General features: G+C 45.4%; 1 long non-coding RNA gene across 1 annotated transcript in view; it reads right to left on the bottom strand.

Moving 5' to 3' along the window:
* LOC115108272 (uncharacterized) overlaps positions 1-21,370 on the bottom strand; it is a 36,964-nt gene extending 15,594 nt beyond the window's left edge. The window contains exons 1-2 of the long non-coding RNA XR_003860327.2: positions 20,258-21,370; positions 4,057-5,416 (exon numbers count right to left, since the gene is read on the bottom strand). This is a non-coding gene — a long non-coding RNA (uncharacterized LOC115108272). The remainder of the gene's footprint in view (positions 1-4,056; positions 5,417-20,257) is intronic.
* Between the last annotated feature and the right edge of the window lie 2,723 nt (positions 21,371-24,093).

Raw genomic sequence — 24,093 nt, 5'->3', positions numbered from 1 at the left:
TGTGTGTGTGTGTGTGTGTGTGTGTGTGTGTGTGTGTGTGTGTGTGTGTGTGTGTGTGTGTGTGTGTGTGTGTGTGTGTGTGTGTGTGTGTGTGTGTGTGTGTGTGTGTGTGTGTGTGGTCTGCCCTCCTATCTGTAAGGATGGTAAGGAATGGAGGGGGTTAATGTCTGTATGTGTAATGATAGAGGTGTGTGCTCCTTCAACTTTGCCAACTAACGGTCTGCACACACACACACTGCATTGTTGAGAACGAACCTGCAAGTAAGCATTTCGTTGGACGGTATATACCATGTGTATCCCATACAACTAATAAAACTTGAACCCCCCACCCCCCACCCACACAAACTGTATCCTCCCTCCCTCCTGTCTGTACCAGCTCCAGCTCTAGCAGGACGTACTGTACCCAGCCTCCCTTCCTCCTTGTACTGCCTGCACCAGCTCCAGGTCTAGCAAGATGTACTGTACCCAGCCTCCGTCCCTCCTCTCTTTGTGCTGAATTATGCATAATTGCAGTGGTGTACTTACACACATGGCTATGGGCATCATTACCATAAAAGCTTTCTCTTTTGGGGGGGGCAGAGCTAGGGGTACGGGTGTTTTTGTGTTTTCAAGTAAGAGCGTGAATGTCCAGATGCAATCCCAAATGGCAGTTGATTTGTGTGTGTGTGTGTGTGTGTGTTGAGAGGGGGTCTATGCCTTGGGGTTTGGTGGGCTTGCGTGTATGTCTGAATGTCATTTTTGTCTGGCGTTGCTGAAAACATATGGGCTCCCCAGCTGTTCTCAATATGCAAATGAGGGACCAGCACACACCCACTGACCCAGACACACTATTCTCTCTCTTACTCCCCTCTTTAAGGACCTACTGTCCCCCAATCCTGACACCACCCACCCCAAACAAATCCTACCCCCTCCTGTCAGACCCCCACCCCCATAGCCTGCCGTCTCAGCTGCTCAGAACACCATTAACCTGGCTGCCATTTTACCCACAAAGGAGATGGGATACAGTAGCCTGGGTGTCGGGCTAGCGTTTGAGCTTTCTAACTAGCCTGGGCAAAGCTAAGTTAACCACTAAGCGCTCTCCTCCCCACAGAGTCTGAGCTGATTAGACAGGCAGCTTGATTAAACCGACCTGATAAAGAGGGAGATAGAGGGATGAGACTGCTTTGAATAAGTAAACGTGCATATAGCCTAGTGAGGCTAGCTTCTTATCCCTGTGGTGTCACCCATATTTAATACACTGCCAGTGCACAAGTCACTCTCCCTTGATGGGTACTACGTCCTTTATTAACTGTAATATGACAACTAGGCGACAAACCCTCAAAACACGTCAGAGGAAAACAACACAATACATTTTCAAGGTGCTGCCACAATGACATGGGAAATGTTAATGAACATGAATTTTCTGGGATTTCACACAATGAATTGCATCATCCATCTTGCTTGCCTTAGTTATACAGTATAGTAGTGTACAGTATCTAGTGTTATTCTATATGATTATGTACAACAATGGATCCTCTCTGCCCTCACTCTGGATTGTCAAACATATTTCACTCTCATACACTGCATTGTGGTCTGATCGTGAAATGGTCGTGAAATGGCCGAATGCTAACCAGTGTTTTCTGGAGTGATTCAATTGCTGTGAGTTATGAGAGCGAGAGTAAAAATGATTTGATTACTTTGGCTTCAGTTCCGTGTCGTGGTTCCCCCATGGAGACGAGCCTGTGTGTGTGTGTGTGTGTGTGTGTGTGTGTGTGTGTGTGTGTGTGTGTGTGTGTGTGTGTGTGTGTGTGTGTGTGTGTGTGTGTGTGTGTGTGTGGGGTGTGGGTGTGGGTGTGTGGGTGTGGGTGTGTGTGTGCATGGTGGGGCTGCTGGTGTGTACTATGTTCCCCCCTCTGCTCAGCGCACACACACACACACACACACACACACACACACACACACACACACACACACACACACACAGAGAAACACATCAAAGGGCTTTAGAGCAGATGATAGCATATTTCCAGGACACAGATCATTCACAGAGGACTCAGTGCAGTAATTAGCTTTGACAGGTGAAAATGTCTGTGAAAGGCTGAGATTGTAACAGTGCAACCGTCCAGTGTAAAACACCAGAGCAACAGTACATCCATCCCGACTAACACCACATTAAGACCAAAAAGCACAAATATATTGCCTCATCCACGTTTAGCGTGCCGCCCGCTGTTTCCCTCCTGATACCCCTGATCCCCAGTGCTTTGACAAGGCATAATAAAAGGAGTATGAAGCGGCAGCATTGTGCGGGGGAACACAGTGCTGCATGCTGAGCGCTGTGTGAAGGGCGTACACTGCTGGGTCCCACGGTGCAGCAGCGCACCAGGCCCTATAGCGGGGAGTGCTGTGCATGCTAATGAGGCCATTATGTGGTGGAGATGGGCCGGCCAGGCGTGTACTCCCCTCCTCTTATTGCCTTTACAGTGGGGATTTAACAGTATGTTAGGAGGCTACCTAACGGCAGCCAGTCACCAATGTCACATATGGCACAATGTGCAGACAGACAGACAGACAGACAGACAGACAGACAGACAGACAGACAGACAGACAGACAGACAGACAGACAGACAGACTGCCACCCCATATTTCACTCATACCAAAACCAGCAACAGTAACGTTATCAAGGCCTTGCATAAAGAAAGATGGGGTGAAAGAGAAACAAAGAGAGGAAGCTCAACCAACCAGCGACATTTGTTTTGTAATTCTCCTGAGCGCCTTCATTAACGCAGCGGCTTGCGTTGTTTCTCTGAACACTCTGTGTTAGTTATTTAGGAGAACAAGTCAGAGGGGGTTAAGACTCAAGCGTATGCAAATGCAATTAGGGCCATTTCATACCCGTTAAGCAGATGGCGGGCGTTAAAAGCAGTCCGCAGTCGCCATCTTGGCTGAGCAGACAGCTGGCAGACAACGGCAGCCATTTTGTAGGTACGCGGCACGGCGTTGCCAGGCTGAGACACAGCGTGGCGCCTGTCTCTCTGTGCCAGCAGATTGACGTGGGACTCTTAATACTAATCTGTAAGCCACGCAACTACTCCACAATTCAATTACAGCATTATCACACCCTAGGGCATTATGTTTGCTGAAGGTAAGCAGCAAAAATAAAAGAGAATTGTCTGTGCTACATTGCTGTGTATACTGTATATTACTCAATAGCGATTATACAACGGGTGGTTTGGAATTCCCATTGCTAGAGCCTATCCTGCCCATGATATACTCGACAACATAAAAAGTTCCAACATTTATGTTGTTACCTAGCAACACACTACTACTCCGACTACTACTTTTACAGATCCACTGTCTCATCTGCCCAGCCATGCAATTTATAAAACTTGATCTCCACTGTAAAAAGCATCTAGACATTATCTCAGGATTTGCAACATTGTTGTAATATTTCAAATTAGATATCTACTCTGTCCCATAGTAATGAACGTATTCCGCATCTTTTCTCAGCAAGTCGAAATCACGAATCAGCATCATTTCATGGATATATACAAAGAAATGTCAATACAAAAACAGGTCAAACTAAATGAAATGCAGCTAGTTTTCGGTCTTTCCAGCTTCAGTCTGAAGTGATTGTGTTAGCTGTGTGGTTGGCTAGCTAGCAAGGGTGGAAGACAGACCCTCCATAGCAACCATTTTTGTATGCTACAATGTTCAACTAACGCTTGGGTACAGGGCAGTCAATACTTTACAGGGCTCCCGAGTGGCGCAGCGGTCTAAGGCACTGCACCTCAGTGCTAGAGGCGTCACTACAGACACCCTGGTTGGATTCCTGGCTGAACCACAACCGGCTGTGATTGGGAGTCCCATAGGGTGGCGCACAATTGTCCGGGGTAGGCCTCTCATGTATTATTGCTTAACTGTAGCCTGTCTTTGACGGTTTTATTTGTTTAAGACGATGAATAGTCCTCACACATTTCACACACCATTTGAATATACACCCAGCAATTGTCACATGACTTTGTCACGTCTGTGTAAAAGGCTCAAACAACAGAACAGCGAAGCTGGAGGCCTGCTTACCAAGTGAAGTCTGCAACATTGTGTTGTTTGTAGATCTCTCTGTGTAAAGGTATTCCTGTTTCAGGTCCAAACTATCTCTGTCCCCTTTGTCCTCTCCAGCCCAGAAGTTTTCAATCCCTTTCTTCTCCAAAAGAAAAAGGCACTTAAAGTCATTCTTATTTAATCAAATGTTTCCTATTTCTATGTATCTAAAGATAGGGCTTCTTGTATAGAAGGTCTTTTCAAAGCTCCTTGTGGGGAGAGAATTGTTCAAATATGGAGGAGAAAAGTCACATGAAATAGTGGATACTGTTTAGGCCAGTGATCAGGCCCACTGTTCAGACCACTGTTCAGGCACTATATGCTCACCGTCCTTTTCATCTCTCACTCAGGACTCGTTCACTCCTGAATATAGTTCCACTGTACAGTGAATGGGTTATCAGGCACTACTATATAACCATCAGACAGTGAACTGTACTGTATCAAAACCAGCACCTCTTCCATCTCCATACAGATCAATAACCTCTGCCACCTCCTCTGATAGTAACCTGAGGGGTGAGGAAGAAAACTGGAGGCGAAAAAAGATTTTCTCTGAATCTGCAGACGAGAGAAAAAAGTTCAAATTGTCCTTTTATCCTGGTTCATCAGATGTGTAGAGCATAGTGACTGTACAGTACATGCTTGGAGGGGGACTGACGAGAGAGCCCTGTTCAATTCAATATAAGAACTCTCGCTCAAACAGTCAGGTGGAATGAGTAAGAATGAGTAATCAGCGAAAAAATAAATAAAAGAGCTTTGACGTCCGTTTTTTATTCTCTCTCTTTCTCGCTGGCAAAGTTTTATCAAATGGTCTTGGACCAGGAAAGCCCCTACGGCGGAACCACACATACAGACATGCTTACACACACACAGATAGAGAGAAAGCGGGTGGTTGAGGGTTAGGATCTGACTGATGTGCTCCATACAGTGGCTGGTTCTGGTCCTGCTACTAGAGGAGGAGGAGAGCGAGAGCTGGCAGCGCTGGGTCCCTGGGCTCTAGGGCCGGGGGCAGTGATGGGCGAACTCTGCTAGCCTCTCTCCTCCATATTGATTTGCTGCTCCGCTTTTCTGAGGAGCATCTTGCTAGCGGGGATGAGAGCCTGCCTCGCCTCCCCTTGCCTCGGCTCGCCTGCCCACTCTGCCGCTGCCTGGCTGGCCCCAGCCGGCTCCCTGAGAACCCGGCACGGAGCAGAGGGCCACGGGAAGAGAGGAGCCAGAGAGCCCATGGCCATCGACAGCTGGGTTCACCTGCTCCCTGGTTCATCATTCACTGCTTCCAAACAGGCATCAATCCTATCCTCTCGTTCTCTTCCTATTTTTCTCTCTGTTTCTCCTCCTCCTCCTGCAAACAACAAGAGACAGGGAGAAAGAGAAAGAGTTGAGCTTAACTTGCAGCATTTTGCCCACAGTATACAGATGTCAATCCTGTGCTTTGATCAGGGAGGTCGGGGGGGAGGTTTGGCATCCTCTCAGTTTGTGATGTGAACTTCATCACCCCCTGAGTAAAGAAAAGCTGAAATGGGAGAATGTTGAGTTAAGTGTGTCAGGCAGGAAGAAACTGCCTGCCAAGTGTACTCTGAGCTATTACTCTGACGATTTCCCCTTTCCCTCCACACAGTAGCCAGTGACAGCATTTGGCTGATGATGCCCTTCACACAGTAGCCAGTGACAGCATTTGGCTGATGATGCCCCTTCACACAGTAGCCAGTGACAGCATTTGGCTGATGATGACCCTCCACACAGTAGCCAGTGACAGCATTTGGCTGATGATGCCCCTCCACACAGTAGCCAGTGACAGCATTTGGCTGATGATGCCCCTCCACACAGTAGCCAGTGACAGCATTTGGCTGATGATGCCCCTCCACACAGTAGCCAGTGACAGCATTTGGCTGATGATGCCCCTCCACACAGTAGCCAGTGACAGCATTTGGCTGATGATGCCCCTCCACACAGTAGCCAGTGACAGCATTTGGCTGATGATGCCCCTCCACACAGTAGCCAGTGACAGCATTTGGCTGATGATGCCCCTCCACACAGTAGCCAGTGACAGCATTTGGCTGATGATGCTCCTCCACACAGTAGCCAGTGATAGCATTTGGCTGATGATGCCCCTCCACACAGCAGCCAGTGACAGCATTTGGCTGATGATGCCCCTCCACACAGTAGCCAGTGACAGCATTTGGCTGATGATGCCCCTCCACACAGTAGCCAGTGACAGCATTTGGCTGATGATGCCCCTCCACACAGTAGCCAGTGACAGCATTTGGCTGATGATGCTCCTCCACACAGTAGCTAGTGACAGCATTTGGCTGATGATGCCCCTCCACACAGTAGCCAGTGACAGCATTTGGCTGATGATGCCCCTCCACACAGTAGCCAGTGACAGACAGCATTTGGCTGATGATGCTCCTCCACACAGTAGCCAGTGACAGACAGCATTTGGCTGATGATGCCCCTCCACACAGTAGCCAGTGACAGACAGCATTTGGCTGATGATGCTCCTCCACACAGTAGCCAGTGACAGACAGCATTTGGCTGATGATGCCCCTCCACACAGTAGCCAGTGACAGACAGCATTTGGCTGATGATGCTCCTCCACACAGTAGCCAGTGACAGCATTTGGCTGATGATGCCCCTCCACACAGTAGCCAGTGACAGCATTTGGCTGATGATGCTCCTCCACACAGTAGCCAGTGACAGCATTTGGCTGATGATGCCCCTCCACACAGTAGCCAGTGACAGCATTTGGCTGATGATGCCCCTCCACACAGTAGCCAGTGACAGCATTTGGCTGATGATGCTCCTCCACACAGCAGCCAGTGACAGCATTTGGCTGATGATGCCCCTCCACACAGTAGCCAGTGACAGCATTTGGCTGATGATGCCCCTCCACACAGTAGCCAGTGACAGCATTTGGCTGATGATGCTCCTCCACACAGTAGCCAGTGACAGCATTTGGCTGATGATGCCCCTCCACACAGTAGCCAGTGACAGCATTTGGCTGATGATGCCCCTCCACACAGCAGCCAGTGACAGCATTTGGCTGATGATGCCCCTCCACACAGTAGCCAGTGACAGCATTTGGCTGATGATGCCCCTCCACACAGCAGCCAGTGACAGCATTTGGCTGATGATGCCCCTCCACACAGCAGCCAGTGACAGCATTTGGCTGATGATGGCCCTCCACACAGCAGCCAGTGACAGCATTTGGCTGATGATGCCCCTCCACACAGCAGCCAGTGACAGCATTTGGCTGATGATTTCCCTCCACAGCAGCCAGTGACAGCATTTGGCTGATGATTTCCCTCCACAGCAGCCAGTGACAGCATTTGGCTGATGATGCCCCTCCACAGCAGCCAGTGACAGCATTTGGCTGATGATTTCCCTCCACAGTAGCCAGTGACAGCATTTGGCTGATGATGCTCCTCCACACAGTAGCCAGTGACAGACAGCATTTGGCTGATGATGCCCCTCCACACAGTAGCCAGTGACAGCATTTGGCTGATGATGCCCCTCCACACAGCAGCCAGTGACAGCATTTGGCTGATGATGCCCCTCCACACAGTAGCCAGTGACAGCATTTGGCTGATGATGCCCCTCCACACAGTAGCCAGTGACAGCATTTGGCTGATGATGCCCCTCCACACAGTAGCCAGTGACAGCATTTGGCTGATGATGCCCCTCCACACAGTAGCCAGTGACAGCATTTGGCTGATGATTTCCCTCCACAGCAGCCAGACAGCATTTGGGCCTATTATAAAAATCACCATAGCGCTGGTGGAATTCATAAAAATGATCCTCAACAAAATACAGTCTTTACCAATAACAACCTACAGTATATCCCCAACCACAAAGGTCCACCAAGTTTGGGGTATTTTGATATTGCCCCCCAAATAACAAAAACTGTGCAATAGAGACAGGAAACCTCTGCTTCACGGCCTTAGCTATTTGGCACATATTGAATGTGGAAGAATGTGAGGGTGTTTGCCAGTGTCATTCTAAACTTTGTTAAAAAAACACGTGCTTTTTGTATTGTCTAAAATTATTCAAATGGTTTCAGCGCCCTCTTATTATGTTAATGGCAGTAGGGAACATTTCTTTATGGACTCTCGGCTCCATTGTGTCCTGCAACTGTGAAAGACCATGGTCAAACCGAACCCCCTCCACCCCATACCTCCATCACACCACTACCACGACACAACCTACAGGCCTCCTCTCTCCTCCTCACCCCACCTCTACTGTGACAAAAAATAGTTATTTTTAAAGTCCACAGGCTTAATTCCACACTGAGAAAATAAAGAAATACACTTTTGGAGACTCGCTGGGCGTTTGGAAGTTGGGAGTTGGCCGTTGAGGGGAGAGAAAGGGGGACATAGAGGGGACTGAGCTGTTGGGACAAGAAGAGGGGGTGTGTTAGGGGTACGAATAGGGGGAGACCGGGGGAGAGGTGCATGTCTCAGACACAATAATACTATTCATTGGGCTCAGACATGGGTGTTAACTCCCCTCTCCCAGGACACAATGGGGCTCCCCGACATTCAGACAGCCTTGGTGATATTGTTAGTTCAGGGCTGCATTCCCCCGGCCGCGGGATGAAGCGGACGCATTGTGCCGGGCCGGCAGGATGGATGGAGGGAGGCTTGAGAGGCAAAGAAAGAAAGAACAGGGCGTTTGTCTATCTGTCAGCTCTGAAGGAGAGGGCAGAGGCAGAGGGGAGGGGTACATGGGGAATGGGTGGGTACAGGGGGAGCTTTCGCCCCATGGCATTGGACTTGTGTTTAGAAATCATGCTATAAATATTATTGAAGCAGCCAAGTGCAGAACTAAAGACCCGTGGAAAGAAGGGGGTGGGGAAACAGAAGGAACATAGTGATGAAGGCATGACGCTTTTTCCTAAGAAAGTGGGCTTTGACATGTGGTTTGCATATCGCTATAGTGTTTAGACACATTTTGTTACCGCCTTGCCTTGGTAGAGGGAGACCGAATGAGAGAGAGGGAGTGAGACTAAGAAGGGGGTAGAGAGAGGGAGTGAGACTAAGAAGGGGGTAGAGAGAGAGGGAGTGAGAGAAAGAAGGGGATAGAGAGAGAGGGAGTGAGAGAAAGAAGGGGGTAGAGAGAGAGGGAGACTAAAAAGGGGGTAGAGAGAGAGGGAGTGAGAGAAAGAAGGGGATAGAGAGAGAGGGAGTGAGACTAAGAAGGGGTAGAGAGAGAGGGAGTGAGAGAAAGAAGGGGATAGAGAGAGGGGAGTGAGAGAAAGAAGGGGATAGAGAGAGAGCGAGTGAGAGAGAGAAAGAAGGGGATAGAGAGAGAGGAGTGAGAGAAAGAAGGGGATAGAGAGAGAGGGAGTGAGAGAAAGAAGGGGATAGAGAGAGAGGGAGTGAGAGAAAGAAGGGGGTAGAGAGAGAGGGAGTGAGAGAAAGAAGGGGATAGAGAGAGAGTGAGTGAGAGAAAGAAGGGGATAGAGAGAGAGGGAGTGAGAGAGAGAAAGAAGGGGATAGAGAGAGAGGGAGTGAGAGAAAGAAGGGGGTAGAGAGAGAGGGAGTGAGAGAGAGAAAGAAGGGGATAGAGAGAGGGAGTGAGAGAAAGAAGGGGGTAGAGAGAGAGGGAGTGAGAGAAAGAAAGAAGAGGATAGAGAGAGAGGGAGTGAGAGAAAGAAAGAAGAGGATAGAGAGAGAGGGAGTGAGAGAGAGAAAGAAGGGGATAGAGAGAGAGGGAGTGAGAGAAAGAAAAAAGGGGATAGAGAGAGAGACGTGAAATGTAGCTGCAGCGGTTGCCGCGTGTTTTGACACAGGGCTGAGGTGACGATGTCCAACGTCCAACTACCGCGAGACATACTTGCCTCCAGCTCCGTAGATACCCAACGTTTCCTCCCCAATCCACGGCTACTATACGAACCCAGAACTGAGACAATACCAAGAGAGTGGAGAGGAGTGATAGTGACAGGTGATAGTGACAGGAGACGACAGTGACAGGAGTGACAGTGACAGGTGTGTATGAGAGTGTAATAGCAGCACAGTGGGCATGGCAGAGAGAGCGCTGTGACTAGGAGATCCCGTTTAAAGAAACATGAAACAGATACACACTTTGCTAGCCTCGCTATGATAACACACACACACACACACACACACACACACACACACACACACACACACACACACAGAATATGAGAGTGAAAGCGGAAGAGGCTCAGGAGTGAATGATGAGATATGTCATGTGCATATGACACATCTTTCTGTCAATGCTCATGTTTTTTGAAGATACCATTGTGTTTGAGTAACCAAATCACTGAGGATTCAAATAGCAGGTAGGGAAACAATGACAATGCATTTATATGAGGTCAATCGGAAAGATCAAAAATCAACCTTTGATTCAAAACCTCAGAATTCCAAGAGACGGAATCACGAAGGATGGCAGTGTGTGAATGCGTGGTAGGAGTGATGTCACTATAAAAAGGGACATGGATCGTAATGCGCATGCGGACACACACACTGGATATCTGCACACTATATATATCCAGCTTTTATGAACAGTACTTTGTTTGTTTCCCCTCTGGTAAACTCTGACCAGTGGTTCCCATGGCAACCTTGCCTCCTCTCTCCCTGAGTGTGTGTGTGTGTGTGTGTGTGTGTGTGTGTGTGTGTGTGTGTGTGTGTGTGTGTGTGTGTGTGTGTGAGAGAGAGAGAGAGAGAGAGAGAGGGAGAGATGAACAGGGGATTGTGTAAGGCTAGCAGGGAGTGGGGGCTGTTCCGCAAGAGCGTAAGAGCTAAGTATCTCAGATGAACTGTGTAAATGTACATGTGTGTGTATTTACATACCAATGCACAGCCTACATCAAAATGAAGGTGAACATGTATAAGTGTTTCTTCCTCATTACTACAGAACTGCTATTACTAATACTACTTGTGACACAAGCTCACATGATTAGTAAATTCTTGTAATAATCATTTTTTTATGTTGCTATTTCAAACATGAATATATGCTTGAGCCTAAAGGATAATCCCTGGAAAGCTCCTTATTCCACCATCACTAGTGCCTGGAACTTACATCCAAACGCAGCCACACAATGTACAATGCCACCTCCATGGGTATCTCAGTCAGTGAGTAGATAAACAGGCCTTTGATGAGACAGCGACCACTCTCAGGGTGTTATTTGTGGCTGGGGATCTCAAATAGAACACTACTTTTGACCAGAGTCTAAACTCAGGCCTGGTCTGGGGGCCAGGGGGTTTGATGAGGAGGTGTTGGGCCAGGCCAGGCCAGGCCAGGCATTGCAGGGTTGGGCTCTTGTTAGGGGGGCCAATGCCCTTCAGTGGTGAAGGGGGACCAGGTCTTTGTCCCGGTGGAGGGGATTACACCGGCGGGACAGCCCAGACAATGTCTCCCCTCCTGGGAGGGCTGGGTCAACCCGCTCCCCACCAATGACGGGGGCAGTCAACTGCTCACTGACTCAATTAAACACAGAGAGAGAGAGAGAGAGAGAGAGAGAGAGAGAGAGAGAGAGAGAGAGAGAGAGAGAGAGGAGGAAAGGAAGAGAAGGAGGATAAGAACGGAGGAGAGAGAATGAGAGAGAGGGATGAGCAGCATGGGGTGATACTTAACGAGGGGTAGAGGGTAACAGAGAGGGGAGAGGGGAGGAGAGGATGGAGGGGTTTTAGTTGGAGATTAGGGAGGAGTAGATGAAAGGATCAGGTGTGAGGGACGGCAGGAGGGAAAAGAGGAGTGAAGGGTGAGAGAGACCAGTGGCTCAAAGAACAAGAGGACAAATAAAGGAGTGGAGAGAGAAAAGAGGGGAATGGTGAGCTAGGTGAGGATGACCCTGAAGGTACTGGAGGTAAAGTGTGTGAGCCGAAGGCCTTTCTTCATGCACTTCAAAATCAAAGTCCTCTCATTATGCCAACGCACACCCGCCCATTCAAATCCAATGACAAATGCACCAGATAATTCCATTAGGGGGTACTTTTATAGAGGATATTTAGGGGACAGTTAAGGAATCCAGGTAACATAGCACAACAAGGGCACAGACAGATATGGCTCTGCAACACTTAACAGGGATTTGGCAGCCCAGTTGATTGAACATGCCAAATCCCATTTGTCAGAGGGGTGCACGCGTTTGTATCGACACGCTGTAACCTTGTGGCTCCACAGAAAGAGACCTCAGGTGTGTGTGCTGCTAGCAGGCACACAGGCAGGCAGGAGAGGATGGGTGGGTGTGGGTTCCTTCTCTCTCTCCTACCCTCTTTTTCTCTGCCGGCCGCAGTGGAGGGAGCCCCCCCTCCTCCCTACATCCCCAGTGGTAGGGCTGCCAGACAGGAGTGCTCAGCAGCTCTCCGACCGTTATTGATCCTGAGAGCGAGCGGACCGGGGAGCTCCTCTCTCGCTCTCCACAACTTTTCCCTGCTCTCCCCTCACTTCATTTATCAAAGTTAAGGAACTCTTCTAAAAAAAGGAAGAGGTGGTCGCCAGGATCTTATCTGACTTCATGAAAGAAATCACCCCTGGGCACTCCAGAAAAAGAGGAGGATGCTCTTATCGGTAGAGAGTAGATACCCTCCATACAAGCACCATGCAATCACAGCCAGACAGCCAACCCACCAATCAGCTGACCAAGCCAGTCAGAGGCAGTAGAAATAGAAATAGCAGGTCCAGGAGCACCACATGAAGTGATGGAGTGACGGGGGGGGGGGAAGAATCCTAGAACATGTATTACTGTACCTGTTCCTGCCAGTCCAAATCTGCAGTGAAATAACACTGTAGGGAAAATGAATGACCAGGATATCAGATGCGTGAGTTACCACAGGAAACATTATTCGCAGCCCCATGCTTTTAGGCTTCAGTTCGACATGTGTTTCAACCAATAAGAGGCTAGAATGCGGTGTCCCTTCTCTGAAAGGACTGGAAGTGGTTCTACAGTGGAGTACATCTCTGGCTCCATTGTTGCTGCTTCTCTCTGCACATAAAAGGCCGGGGGAGCCCAGGCAACAGGAAACTGCACTCCTGGCTGAGTCCTGCCGCCTCTCGCCAAATGAACAGGCTATACGTTCCTGCCTCTTTGTGCTGGGTAATTGCCACAATGCATTTTCTCGTCCAGCTAATTAAGTGAGTCGCTCCTATGTCTTGTTCCTCTCCAGCACCATTTGAGTGAGAGGAAAAGGGGCTGGGAGAGGGTCGTCAGGACTGGTGTCTGTGTCCCTCTGGTTGTTTACAGGGACAATAGCGGCCTGTTGTCTCAGCAATCAGGGGACGTGTGGAAGAAAAAAAGAGGGTAAACCGGACAGGGTGGAGGGGGGAGCGGATTGACTGACACTAGGGAGTCTACTGGCATTTTTTTTCTTCATTTTTTTATTTCACCTTTATTTAACCAGGTAGGCTAGTTGAGAACAAGTTCTCATTTGCAACTGCGACCTGGCCAAGATAAAGCATAGCAGTGTGAACAGACAACACAGAGTTACACATGGAATAAACAATTAACAAGTCAATAACACAGTAGAAAAAAAAAAAATGGGCAGTCTATATACAATGTGTGCAAAAGGCATGAGGAGGTAGGCGAATAATACAATTTTGCAGATTAACACTGGGGTGATAAATGATCAGATGGTCATGTACAGGTAGAGATATTGGTGTGCAAAAGAGCAGAAAAGTAAATAAATAAATAAAAAAACAGTATAAAAACAGTATGGGAATGAGGTAGGTGAAAATGGGTGGGCTATTTACCAATAGACTATGTACAGCTGCAGCGATCGGTTAGCTGCTCGGATAGCTGATGTTTGAAGTTGGTGAGGGAGATAAAAGTCTCCAACTTCAGCGATTTTTGCAGTTCGTTCCAGTCACAGGCAGCAGAGTACTGGAACGAAAGGCGGCCAAATGAGGTGTTGGCTTTAGGGATGATCAGTGAGATACACCTGCTGGAGCGTGTGCTTTGTTTAATGTTGGAGGACTGAGATTTTAGAAAATGATAGGAGTCAGTATATACCTTGAAAACAGTCAAATCAGACCGCTTTACAATCAGATCTGCGCAACATTGATTTTCATACCATTCAATTACAGCTATTTGTTTAACTAGTCGAGTCAAGAAACTGACGTCACTAAATGTGCTCTTAACACAATACAGGCCTTTATTATAACACAGGAAAGAGGTGGTCTTTTTTTCAGTTGCTCACACCATTCAATATCCGTGCTTGGTGATCAGTGAGTCTGTGAGTAACACAACTAGCCTAGGTTATTGGGGACATAGATCAGCAGTCTAATTTAAATTCCACTTTCTAGGAGAGTTGCTATGTGTGTTTCCCCATCGCCCCCTCTCTTTCCATTGTCTAAAGGGCTGCAGCAGTCTTTCACCCCTTAGACCAGGGCTGGACTGTCTGTCTGAGTCTCTACTCCACTCCAGGGCTAGCCGCTAGACACATGCACCCCTCGATCCTCCAGCCTCCCTAGGCCCCCAGCCCAATCTGAGCCCTTTTCCTTCCCACAGTCAAGTTCCTGCCAAGGCCTTGACAGACAGGGTGACATCACAACCGAGAGGCAGGCAGGGGGTCGCCTCAGCACCCTGGACAACACAATACAGGGCATCTGGCGGGGAGGGGGAGGGGGGGGGCAGCACAAAGCATTTACATCCCCCAGAATATGATTATAGTTTATAATGGAGGTTGAGACATAAATGTGAGAGCTAAAGAAATAGGAGCAAAACAGATTAGGAATCAGATAATGATTCAGTGGTGGTAACTGTAGGGGTATAGGAGAGGATGCCAGTCTGTCAAGACTACAGAGGATAAAGAACCAGTTTTGGTGAGGTTTAGTACTGATGCAAAATCAACAGAAAAATAACAACAGATGATTATTATCAAAAGTTATGAAGAAACGGAGCAAAAGTGTCTTCATTTTTTTGTTTCATATCCGATACGAATTGCATCTCTCACTTCTAACGTATTGACCAATTGACGGTCATTGGACGATGAGGAGAGCAGGTGTCTTGGTGTGTCCTATTTCAGGGCTGTATGCGTCTGTGTGTCTACTCACAGACAGCTTGTTAATTTGGAGAATCTAAGACTGTTGGTCTAGAACTAGACAATGGCTCCAATGTGATAGAAATTAGTGTCAGGGTGCACTCTGTACCCCCCTTCTCTGTCTGCTGGTGTCTGTGTGTGTGCGTATGAGTGTGTATCTGCTCTGTGTGCACACATAAACTAAATGAGCTGTGTGTATGCATTGTATAAGTACACAGGCCCAGTGTATATATTAGCAATGTGACTTGACCCTGGCTGCCTGAGCCAATGTTTTGCGATGCACTGGGCGTGGGAAAAAGGGGAGACCTCTTTTCACAGATGCTCTGGCCGTTGCATTGAACCAATGGAGGCCTGGACACCCTGCGCCCCCCCGCCCACCCACCCCTTTCCTATTCAGTCCGCAGCCTGCTGCCTTTTCAGAGAATAGGCACCAGGCTCCCCCTCTTCCTAAACCCCCCTTAATAAATGCACCTCACCATTCAGCCCCACGGTTTGTATAGAAATGCTGCCAGAGGCCTACTCGGCGTGTAGAGCATGCCGTTTTCCAGCTGAGAGAGAGAGAAAAAACAATGTTCTACATCTCCCTCAGCCACTGGGAAAGCTAGAGCTCCTTGACCCTGCCCAGCTCTTCACATCCACACCCACCGCCAGCCACTCAGTTTTGATACTTCTCCTTACTGTCATTAGCCATCATTTTCTTTGAAGAGAACAGAACTCTCTCTCTCCCATTCTCCCTCACTCTCTCCCTCCCTCAGCAGCAGCCAACCCTGCTGCAGATAGACTTTAATTTATGTTAACATACGCCACTACTCCCCATATAGTCGCCTGCTACCCCACCCTCGCTTCACTCCATTCACTGAATTCATTTGAAGAGATTTATTTCCTATCAAGCCGTATAATGTGGAGGGTATAATTTAAATCAACTTTTAAGAACAGCCCAGCAGAGCAGTTTATGCAACAAATATGTAAAGCTTGGGAACATCTTCTGCAAACAGCGGGCTTTCAAGCGGATGTTAACTTTGAGAACCATGGGTATTTGAGATTAGCTGCTATTGCTAAAACTCAGCTCAATCTCCTTCTACCCATAACACATGCAATATTTGTTTTGGATACCATCATGAATGTATGTCTGAATAACAGTAACAAAATAGGACAAACTACTTTATCTTAAATAGTGTAATTGTGGCATTCCAGGTTAACAACATGTGAGTACTATTTCAGGTTGCAGTTAGAGATTGCTGGTGGGCATATCAGACTGTCTCTATACCTGCTGATGGTCTAACCGTGTTGAGGAAGTCAAGTAAGTGCTCTGAGTGAGAGGGCTTGTTCCACAGAACCAGAAAGGACTCCATCTCCTCTGTCCAACATGCCATGACGTTGTAGAGCATGGCTGAATTGGGTTGGGGGTGGAGGGATGGAGAGGAGGAGAGGGGGGCTGAAAGAGGAGATATGGTTCGCTGGATCTGAGGCACTGTAAATGAGAGGATTACCGCTTCCCTCCTGGAGCTTATCCATAAACATAAGAGAGAGTGGTTGGGTGTGGAAACGCTGCTATGTGTAAAATCACAAATCCTTGGCCTACTCCTCTTCCTACGTACAATTGTAACAAAGACACATATGGAGACATGTGCCGTAAAGGCTATATAAGGCAAGTAGAGTGATGTGCACGTGTACTTGCATGGCTGTACGCTAGCTAGCTAATTGTAGCTATATCAATGCACATTGTCTCTACTTCAAATGTACTGAAGTTTTGCCCACGCTTTTAGCCCCCAGGCATCTTTTAAACCAAAGCAGGTCTTCATCGATCTATCTATTTTGCAAATATGATATTGACTCCATATGCTATGACACGGGCAGTTCCATTGAGTTGCGGAAGCGGAGCGAGGTTGAGAGGTGGTCGGATAGTATGGATGGTAGCCCACAGGCTCTGAAAACGTTCCTCTGATCTTCTGTGTCTGATTCTAAAATGCAAGTCTTTCTATGGGCAATGCTGATATAGAACCCAGACCCATGTCATAGAATGTGACTAGGGCCTGGAGGAAAAACGCATTTCTCTTTCCTCTGATGAAGAACTGCACTTCTCTGTGGACGAGCTCCATCTCTCCTGCCTCTGTCTACTCTGTTCTCTCCAGGAGGGTTAGCTGTGCTCAGTGGCTCCCTGCCATTTACTGACCTGTTAGCTGTTAGCATGCTGTGGCAAATCTCAGGGCTATCACTCAAAACTAGGAAGTGAACAGGGGAAAAGTACATAGAGTGACTCACATAAGTAGCTGGTCCTATTTCTATCCATCCACTGGTGCATGGAGCGTAGTATAAAATATAATCTTTGTAGTACATTTCAAGGGCAAAGGTCAACATATTTTCCTCTAACAAAATGTGCCTCACAAGGACTATCACTTCAAGTCAAGATATTAGCAATTATAAGTGTATATGACAGCTGAGCAGCCAGGTAAAGTGTAAAATAATTAAGTGTTGTCTAATATGATACTGAATATTCAATAACACCACACAAAAAGCCTCACAGTGATCTGCTGAGGGAATTCATTACTTTCGTTTTCACCAATGAAACATCTCATGACTTTTACAATCACAGTGGAAAAACATACACACTACTCCATCCCATCCTGGAGCGACTCCAACGCTACTCACAGAGGCTGAGCCCAGCGTGGGAGAGAGAGAGGCAGCCACAGAATTTGATGTGCTGAAAAAAGTACTCATTTCTTTTTCAATCTGTGTTTCACAATGCATGTGTGCCTGGAGAATTGCTGCTAAAGTTCACATGGGGAGGGAGGTGACTGAACCCCCGTCTTGCAAAAAAAACTCACCAGAGTAAAAACAGAGAGAGAGAGAGAGAGAGAGAGAGAGAGAGGAGAGAAAGAAAAGAAAGAAGGAATAAAATAAGTGCCATTGAACTCTGACTTGAGATTGTGCTGTTAGGGACAGAGAGAGGGAGAGGGGGTGTGTGTGTTTGGGAGAGGGGGGGGGCAGAAGTGGGTTAGGGAGAGGGTTTTAGGGGGAGGCATGGCTTTGGCTGAGGGGAGGAGGGGGCAGTGGGGGAATTACAGGGGTGAGGGACTTAGCCACACTAGCAGCCTTTTCCACATGAGCACACCTTGCACACACACTCTGCCAAGGTCCCCCAAGTATCTTAAAGGGATAAGGAGCATGGACAAAGGAATTAAAATATAGATTACACAACCAGGCCACCCTACGCCTCATCTGCCAAAACTCAAGAATCAAACAAATTGGATGAGACATTTTAAAGAAGGGGTAAAAGTGAGAGAGGGTGGAGGAATGAGAGTGTAAAAAACCACACTCACAAAGTTGCCAGGGCTAAATGGATGAGGACCTGGCATACAGTGCTTTCAGAAAGTATTCACACCACTTGACTTTTTCCACATTTTGTCATGTTACAGCCTGAATTCAAAAATGATTAAATTTAGATTTTTTTTTGTCACTGGCCTACACACACTACCCCAAGTAGAATTCTATTTTAGAAATGTTAATAAATGAAGAAAAAATGAAAAAATGAAATGTCTTGAGTCAATAAGTATTCAACACCTTAGCAAGCCTAAATATGTTCAGGAGTAAAAAAAAAAGTGCTTAACAAGTCAGAAAATAAGTTGCATGGACTAACTATTTGTGCAATAATAGTGTTTAACATGATTTTTGAATGACTAATTAATCTCTGTACCCCACCTATACAATTTTCTGTAAGGTCCCACAGTCAAGAAGTGAATTTCAAACACAGATTCAACCACAAAGACCAAGGAGATTTTCCAATGCCTCACAAAGAAGGGCACCTACTGGTAGATAGGTAATTTTAAAAAACAGACATCCATTATTCCTTTGAGCGTGGTGAAGTTATTAATGACACTTTGGATGGTGTATCAATACATCCAGTCATTACAGAGATACAGGCGTCCTTCCTAACTCAGTTGCCGGAGAGGAAGGAAACCACTCCGGGATTTCACCATGTGGTCAATGGTAACTTTAAAACAGTTATAGTTTAGTGGCTGTGACAGGAGAAAACTGAGGATGGATCAACAACATTGTAGTTACTCCACAATATTAACCTAATTGACAGAGTGAAAAGAAAGAAGCCTGTACATAATAAAAATATTCCAAAACATGCATCCTGTTAGTAACAAGGCACTAAAGTAATACTAGGAGATGATTTCACCTTTCAGCAGGTCAATAAACTAAAACACCAGATCAAATCTACACTGGAGTTGCTTACCGAGAAGACAGTGAATGTTCCTGAGTGGCCGAGTTACAGTTATGACTTAAATCTGCTTGAAAATATATGGCAAGACCTGAAAATGGTTGTTTAGCAATGATCAACAAACAATTTGACAGAGTTTGAAGAATTTTGAAAAGGTTCAATGGGCAAATGTTGCACAATCCAGGTGTGGAAAGCTCTTAAATTTTACCCAGAAAGACTCACTGCTGTAAACACTGTCAAAGGTGATTCTAACATGTATTGACTCAGGGAGTTGAATACTCGTCTAATCAAGATATAGTGTTTTATATTTCATTAATGTTTTACAAATATTATACTTTTTCTTCCACTTTGACATTACACAGTATTTTGTGTAGATCGTTGACAGAAAAATTTAACAATTAAAGGGCTGTGAATATTTTCTGAAGGCAGTGTAAATATTGTTAATATGACTAAAATCATGGGAAATTGATGATGGCCAAACAAAAGTTATCCAAGACTAAATTAATCTGTAATCAGACAACAAAAATCAAGATTTCTCTTTTATTGTGAAGTTTCCGAGCCGAGATCGACCTCAGACTCTGGCCTAACTTAAACAATTGAATTTATGTCAGGAGTTAGCTGTTGGTCTACAGTCTTCAACATCTTCTGCCTCACTGGGTCTAAGAAGCATAATGTCTGGTGTGTTTCAACTCTGCTGGCATTACAATTTGGTAATTTTCCAAATCCTACATACTATTTTTTTTAATGTGTCCATACAGTATTTGTTAAGACTAGCAAGTAAAAGTGTTGTTATTGTTTCTAAGAGACATTTTCTGACAGTGTGAAATGTTCCCACATGAATGAGAAGTACAGGGCCTCTTCAGAATATAAACTGTTCACCCCCCTCCCCCTCAAAAAATAAAAATAAAACTCATTATGCATGCTAAGATAGCATTGTGGCTACTATTAGGACTCTCACCTGTTCTCCTTGTCCAGGCCCACACAGCTACTGATCTCTCTCACTCAAATGATTTCTCTGCGTTTTTATGTTTTTCTGGCTTCAGAAGATGATATATCTGTCCAAGCAAGGTCCTGCATCCTGCAAACACAGAAAATTCAGTTGAGATGGTGATGCATGTAGTCAAATTTCTGCAGTAGTTGTTTTTGTATGACACAGCAGGCATGTTTTCAGGTCTTGAGGTGTCTGAATAAGGGGTATATTGTTTAGCAGTACTGGAGAGAGACCTTAGGGATTACACACGTATAATATAATGTCTCTGATGCCACACACACACACACACTACAAAACAATAAATGACTTAATGACACTGAGCCTTCAGTCATCAGATGACCTAGCTCTTGAACATGGACTCCATGAGTAGCTATTAGAAGACATCTTGAATAAATAATGTTTAATTACAGATGTTTCCATGTCAATATAGCCTCAATTGTACATACAGGACCAGTAATTATCTCCACTGCGTTGGTATAATGCAACCTAGTTATTATCAAATGTAATATACTATTTGTTCATTTGATAATAATAATAATGTGTACATTATTCTCAGAACAAAATAATAAAACATATTGAACGTTTAGAGAACAAGTCGCCTACTGAGATGTATGTGAAATTATAAGATTGTCTTCCAAGACACAAGTATTCACTTGTTGGACCCTTTACACTTACAGCCTCTGAAATATTAGACAAAATCAAATGTAGGCTACATCAAGTAACCAAATGCATATGCCATGGTTAGGTAACAACGAAAGTATCCGTTCGATGTAGTCCTACATTTCATGGAAACAATGGTAACTTAGGCTATCTGTCGCAAAAATATCTACCGTCCTATATGCACATCGACTTTTCAAGTTAAAACATTACAATCGAACCATAATGCAGGCTACCGCAATATTGTAGTGGAGGAAACAAGAAATGCCACATCTTCGACAGAGATGGAAATAGCGTTGAAAGTATAACAAGCAAAAAAAGATTTAATGAGAATAAATGCTGAAATATTGGCTATTTGCTTGAGTGAATTATAAACTATTTTCTCAGAACAACAGAATATTTGGGGAAATTTAAAAAGTAATCCACAACATTTGAACACTAAGCAACATCAAATGTAAACGGTATTACAGGCATATTCAGTGTGTTCTTTATCAGATAATGGATACCAGGATACTTCTCAATAGCCAATAGAAAAAGTATTCCCTTCAAACTAGCCATGATCAATTAAACTCTGAGAACTGATGCAACATAACGAGGAGTTTGTGCTGCTTTAAAATTGAATTCAAGCTGACCCGCGTGTTTCAAACTTTAGGCTACTTCACCCCCATCACAGTCACGCGTTTAATTATGTCGAGAGCACGCTCGCCCACACTGTGCAACACACAACACATTCAATTTCGATAGGCATACTAAAATGGATGCTTACATTTACAGGTTCTTGTTTATTCAGAAAGATGCATGTTATAGTCTTATATTGTTGTATGCTACTGCAGGTCAGGTGTTCTACACGTTTTCGTGATAACCCAGGCCTAGAATTGGCCGAAGTGACATCAATTGTTCCATACTAGTAAAAATATTCTAATAACCTTTTCGATTTTATACAGTAAAATAAAATGTAGTAGCAGGTCTATGTAATGTGTGAAACATGGTTTAAGGTTTAAGGGCCTCATGACAATTTGCATTTGAGTTGAGGCACTAGGCTTTCAAGTTGGCCCTGTCATAGATATTTAAAAAATGGTCATCTTCAACCTTTCCATTGGACACAAGGTCCGCACACACAAGCTATGCACAGAGACACACACTGTTAGTTTCTATTGTTAATACAACATAAAATGCTGAAAGATAACAATGCATCCAGCTTTCAAAAAATGTGGCACCATCCTTAGCATTGCCAGTGGAACAGCATATCAGCCTTTCATTTTTTCCATTTTGTTGCATGGGTCAGAGGCTGTTGCTAAGCTACCAAACTCTGAATTCATAAGTTCATAGAGAAAAGCAATAGGTCATTTGCTTGCTTCTTGAGGTGAAAATAAAAACAAACATCAATTTGTAAATTCATGATGGCACCAATGTGAACCTGTGGCTGATGTCAATCAACAATGCAGACAATTAAAAAGGGGTATAATAATGATAATAATTAATAATTAAATAAAAAATTAAATAACTTCCTATGAGTAAACTTAACAGTACAAGGGTTTGAGGATAAACAAAATATAATGGACTCATTTCAGGGAATTCAGTTATTAGACAATTTTACCGAGTTTTTGCTTACATTCATCCTCTGACAGCTCATCGGTTGGTGATTACAGACAATAGGTAGTGTTTAAAAACAATTCAACAATTGGTATATTGAATATGCACATTGGATCCTTTTTGTATACCATGGGGAGAGAATAAATAAACCAGAACAATATAGGATTTATTTGCTACACAGAACTATGATCCGGACATTGTTATGCAAACAATTAAGCACTATGGGTGCATCCACAAACCCTTGAACATCCACCATCCACCCACCCTCACCAGCTAAAGAGTCCAGTATAGTATCATGTATGATGACACTATAGGCCTACTGATAGTATCTACTGTATAGGTCTGTTTTTTCAAGATGGCGACATGGCTTTACATCCTAATGTAAACCTAAAACAATTGTCCCACACTGTAAATATGATATCTACCTTGTTCAAATACGCCAAACAATAAGAAAATAAACGCTGGCGGAGTATACAATGTATTGAGCATACATTCAGACAGTCATCATATCTGCAAAAGGTAAACACACAGCAAGATACTGGACGTGGCCCCACCAAATGCATTGTGTTATCAGTGTCCTGTAAAGGCTGCATACCAAACGTAGGCTAATAGACAAATTCCTCATCTACAACAGAGGTTAGAAATACACCTCATGTATACACGACCATCTTCCCCCCTCCTTTCTGATTGGTCTCCAGCTATGTGTCTGGAACCCTCTCATCTACTCTCATATCTCTTTGTTTCTCCAGTATAATCAAATGCAGCATGGATTTAGGGGAGTACAAATGTATTTTCATCTAGATTTCATCTCGGCTGCTTATGCCAGGTGCCGAGACAGAGACAAGCCTCCATCTGCTGGGGGCCCTGGTGGCAGCCACTCAGACATACAAGACCATACAGACACATATTCATGTGGGGAAACTTCTAGCCATGCTCTCAGGCACACCACACACTGCATTTCAATCTCAAAGGAGCCCTGCCTAGATCCCTCATTTATTAGGCCTCAGCACTACATGAATTTCACTATGATTTGTCTGTGGGTGGTGCGGTGTGGGTTGTTTAGGCCTTAAATCACAGACTACTAAGGTGTCTGGGCTGGAACCAGGAAGGAAGCCGCATTAAACTGATAAGATGTAAATATGGTATTAAATGTAGAGGTGATTCAACGTACATGAGTTGGGTTGCGTCCAGAGAGGTATGCCGCTGAATGATTTATCATAAACGTATAGACACTGGAATAGATGGTTTATCTTAGTACCATTGGTAATGTGTAAATAGTGACCTATTTTCAAATGTGTAATATTACAAGACAAAGAACAACTGAATTTAAACCGCCCAAATTGGCATGATGTCCCATCAGCCTGCAATTTCAAAAAATAGACCAGAGCTTACATTGCCTATATTTTGGGTGACTTTGCTCATACCTGAAACAGTGCACAACGAACATACCAAAGCAGCAAAATCCATAAATCAGTATCCTAGAGCTAAACATAGTGAACACAAGAGTAACCTGTATCACACAGCCACATGTCAGAGTTAAACTTGAAGTGTTC

The sequence above is a fragment of the Oncorhynchus nerka genome, linkage group LG24, assembly GCF_034236695.1.
Source record: "Oncorhynchus nerka isolate Pitt River linkage group LG24, Oner_Uvic_2.0, whole genome shotgun sequence".
Lineage (NCBI taxonomy): Eukaryota > Metazoa > Chordata > Actinopteri > Salmoniformes > Salmonidae > Oncorhynchus > Oncorhynchus nerka.
The sequence above is the reverse complement of the archived record's forward strand: the minus strand, read 5'-3'. Positions and strand labels throughout refer to the sequence as shown.